This window comes from Emys orbicularis, chromosome 4 (genome assembly GCF_028017835.1).
Source record: "Emys orbicularis isolate rEmyOrb1 chromosome 4, rEmyOrb1.hap1, whole genome shotgun sequence".
NCBI classification, from domain to species: domain Eukaryota; kingdom Metazoa; phylum Chordata; order Testudines; family Emydidae; genus Emys; species Emys orbicularis.
In genome coordinates this window covers 100,839,545-100,844,085 of record NC_088686.1, presented here as the reverse complement: position 1 = coordinate 100,844,085, position 4,541 = coordinate 100,839,545, and positions in this window count along the sequence as shown.

The window sequence follows — 4,541 nt, the reverse complement described above, 5'->3', positions numbered from 1 at the left end:
CTCAAATCATTTGTAAGAAGGTTCTCATACAAGCTACATAAGTGCGATAGGAGTACTTAAGGTCCACAGCATACATCTCTGACCTGTCTCTAGGAAAGCTTTCCCATTGTGTACTAGCTTTGCTTGACAGACTAAGGTACTCACTCTGCCAACAGAAAATAGATGAAGAGGTTGTCCTGGCCCAGGGTTACCTCCTCTTAGTTTAGTGCCACTGAAGTCAAATATGCTCATTTACCTTGCCTGAGAATCTAGCCTTATCATTTAAAAGCGTGGATCTCAACTGGGATCTGGGGCCCTCTGGGGGGCTGTGAGTAGGTTTCAGGGGGTCCATCAAGTATGGCTGCCATTAGATTTGCTAGAGCCCAGGGTAGAAAGTTGAAGTCCCCCCAGGTGGGACTGTAGCCTGAGGCCCTGAGCCCTGCCACCTGGGGCCGAAGCCTGAGTAACTTAGCTTCGTGTTGCCCCCTATGGTGTGAGGCCCTGAGCAATTGCCCTCCTTGAGATCCTGCTTATAGCATGTTGGGGGAGGGGGGCCTCAGAAATAAAACGCTTGATTTAAAACATATCTTTCAAAGGATTGTACAAGACCCAAAGTTTGTATATTCATACAAAATGTTTAAATGAGTTAAGGTAGTTGACAAAATAGCAAACTAATTACTTTCTACATCTCATTCTACCTGAAGTAAAGAACATTCCTTAACTTAAAAGGATTTTGTTTACTTCAGTAGGAACAGGGCAAGAGTCTATCAAATACATTAGAGCAAAAAAAATAAGTTCTCTAAGATGTAAACAAAAGCTTCCATAACATTCCTTTGCTTCTCTACACAACAAGCAAACAAGAGGTATGGATTTGGCCTGGACCCATCAACCCTAACTATGCTAAAATCATGCATCTAATTTCCACAAAAACTGTGCCCCCCAAATTACCCACCATATAATAGTGTACATAGGGGGATAATAGCACAATATAACACTCCTTTCCACGGTCCCAAGTCCTCTGAAGGTGGAGGACTCTCTTACAGATGGATTTCCTTGTCTCTCTCAAAAAAGTCTAAGGGTGTATGTTGGAAGTGCAAGTCCCATCAGTGTGGGCTTGAGCCATGTTGACAAGAACATATGGCAAAGCCTTAAGCAGGTTTTGGGCCCAAAGTCCCTGCATGCAACAGAACTGCATGAGACAACCTATCTGGCCTTAAGAGATTAAATAAACCTTCAACTAAGAATCTTATTTCACATTTCATAATGGGTACATGAGGCAAATATGTACTTATTTATCTGTAAGTCAGTTCTCCTATATTGCCGGCGCTCTCTCACAGAAGAATGAGGGATAAAGCTCCATGTAAGGGCCTGACCTGGCAAGTTATATGTTTCCATCCCCCCCAGAACTGGCAGTTCAATATTTTAACCTTTAGAACTTACTGGTAAGCCCATAAGTGCATACAACATGCTAAAGAAGTGCACTTCAGAAAGGCTCAGAGCCTGGATCAATTGACTTGGGCTTGCAGGGCTCCTGCTACAGCACTAAAAATAGCAGTGTAGATGTTCGGGCTGGAGCAGTCTCTGACACCTGGTGAAGGGAGAGGGTCTCAGAGCCTGATCTGCAGCCCTAGCCTGAACATCTCCATTGCTATTTTTAGCCCCATAGCATGAACCCCAGTCAACTCATCCAGGCTCTGAGACTTGCTGCCAGGGGATATATATATATTATGCATGTAGACGTCTCTGCAGTCATATTATAGGGTACATTAACGAAGACCAGATCCTTGATGGATGGAAGTAGACTCAACTCCAAGGGACGTCAGTGGAGTTATGCTGATTTACAGCAGTTGAGGAAGTGGCCCATAGTATTTGAATTGATGAAAGATGATACAATACTGGTAAGATTAATCTCTGGTATAGATAGCAATAGGAAAGAGAGTATTCCATCTACAAAACATATCTCATCATGCTAAATTCTAGACGTCAGAAGTTAAATTCCAATAGTTGGAAGGAAAGTTGAATTGCAATTCTAAAATTATCTCTACCAATTTATAAGGAAAGAGGTGTAAAAAATGATCCTCTTCCCATGGACGATCGACTTGCAAACTAGCAGTTCAAGCTAAAAGCTTGTGATGAATTTTATTTGAGAGGTTAGAAACTTGAAAAACCCCATCAAATTGTTAAAATGAAAAACCACTACTGCAGTGAGTATATACTGAAATATGAAAAGGGTCCAAATATATCAACTTGCCCTCATTGCACAGACTGTGTATATTTAAGAGTTTAATACAATTAATATAATTATCTAATGTGCAATGTAGATTAGTGTACAAGGGAATGTTAACATTTTGGGTCCTGATTGTTATGTCTGCTTCACACACTTCAATTTATGCACATCTGTCCCTGGCCCCAAGGAGCTGTTCCAGCAGACAGCACTGAGAGGCCACAGCTGTGTCTCCATTTCCCTAAGAATGGCCCCTGCCAGAGGGAAGCATAGCATTTCCATGGCTAATTCTACACCACTCAAGGATTTTATTGGTTGTTTTGTGTTGGCATCTGGGGAGGAATCTCTCAAACAGGTAGATGCATTATATATGAACACCCCTATAACAGAAAGCAGTCAGTAGTAGCTTGGCTGGCACCTTCAGAGGAACATTCATTTTCAAATTTAGCAAGTTATTACATGTAGTTTTACATATTGCACTTGCTCTTGGACATAGTGTACTTAGATTTCCAGAAAGCCTTTTTGACAAGGTCCCCTCACCAAAGGCTCTTATGTAAATTAAGCTGCCATGGGATAAAAGGGAAGGTCCTTTCATGGATTGAGAACTGGTTAAAAGACAGGGAACAAAGGATAGGAATTAATGGTAAATTCTCAGAACGGAGAGGGGTAACTAGTGGTGTTCCCCAAGGGTCAGTCCTTGGACCGATCCTATTCAACTTATTCATAAATGATCTGGAGAAAGGGGTAAACAGTGAGGTGGCAAAGTTTGCAGATGATACTAAACTGCTAAAGACAGTTAAGTCCAAAGCAGACTGTGAAGAACTTCAAAAAGATCTCACAAAACTAAGTGATTGGGCAACAAAATGGCAAATGAAATTTAATGTGGATAAATGTAAAGTAATGCATATTGGAAAAAATAACCCCAACTATACATACAATATGATGGGGCTAATTTAGCTACAACAAGTCAGGAAAAAGATCTTGGAGTCATCGTGGATAATTCTCTGAAAATGTCCACGCAGTATGCAGAGGCGGTCAAAAAAGCAAACAGGATGTTAGGAATCATTAAAAAGGGGATAGAGAATAAGACTGAGAATATATTATTGCCCTTATATAAATCTATGGTACGCCCTCATCTCGAATACTGTGTACAGATGTGGTCTCCTCATCTCAAAAAAGATATACTGGCACTAGAAAAGGTTCAGAAAAGGGCAACTAAAATGATTAAGGGTTTGGAACGGGTCCCATATGAGGAGAGATTAAAGAGGCTAGGACTCTTCAGCTTGGAAAAGAGGAGACTAAGGGGGGATATGATAGAGGTATATAAAATCATGAGTGATGTGGAGAAAGTGGATAAGGAAAAGTTATTTACTTATTCCCATAATACAAGAACTAGGGGTCATCAAATGAAATTAATAGGCAGCAGGTTTAAAACAAATAAAAGGAAGTTCTTCTTCACGCAGCGCACAGTCAACTTGTGGAACTCCTTACCTGAGGAGGTTGTGAAGGCTAGGACTATAACAGAGTTTAAAAGAGAACTGGATAAATTCATGGTGGTTAAGTCCATTAATGGCTATTAGCCAGGACGGGTAAGGAATGGTGTCCCTAGCCTCTGTCTGTCAGAGGGTGGAGATGGATGGCAGGAGAGAGATCACTTGATCATTGCCTGTTAGGTTCACTCCCTCTGGGGCACCTGGCATTGGCCACTGTCAGTAGACAGGATACTGGGCTAGATGGACCTTTGGTCTGACCCAGTACGGCCGTTCTTATGTTCTCTTAGCATCCCTGCCCTTTTGTGGCAGGGCACTCATTTTCCTCTTCATATTTCTCTCTTCTCCCTCCACATGCCTCCCTCACTACCCCTCCCTTCCCCCCACATCAACACAAACTAAGTGACTAGAGCAGGAAACAGTGACACTAATGATACATGCAAATCCTGTTTAAAAACACACCAGACCTAACTGGACAAGGAGGAAAAAAATATTCTAATCTTTCCAGTATAGTAGTTTCAGGTGTTATTTTGTAATATGAGTGGCTAAGCTTTCTGAAAAGCATGCTTTTAAATTGACTATATCCCTTTAACAAGGAGCTTTTCAAAACACTTTGGTGCAAGAAACTCCAACTGCAATGTTTCTTTTATGGATTGGGGGTGGGAGATAAGCATCAGCTTCCCCACATATGGGGGTAACTTGCTTATTCTCATTACACTTTTAAAGTTTAAACCACATCCTACTCATGAATAGCATATGTTCTTGTTAAGCATACCATCTGTATGAGGGAATTTAACTGAAATTAAAGCTTTATTTTTCCAGTATATCATATTAGAGAAACTAGGAAA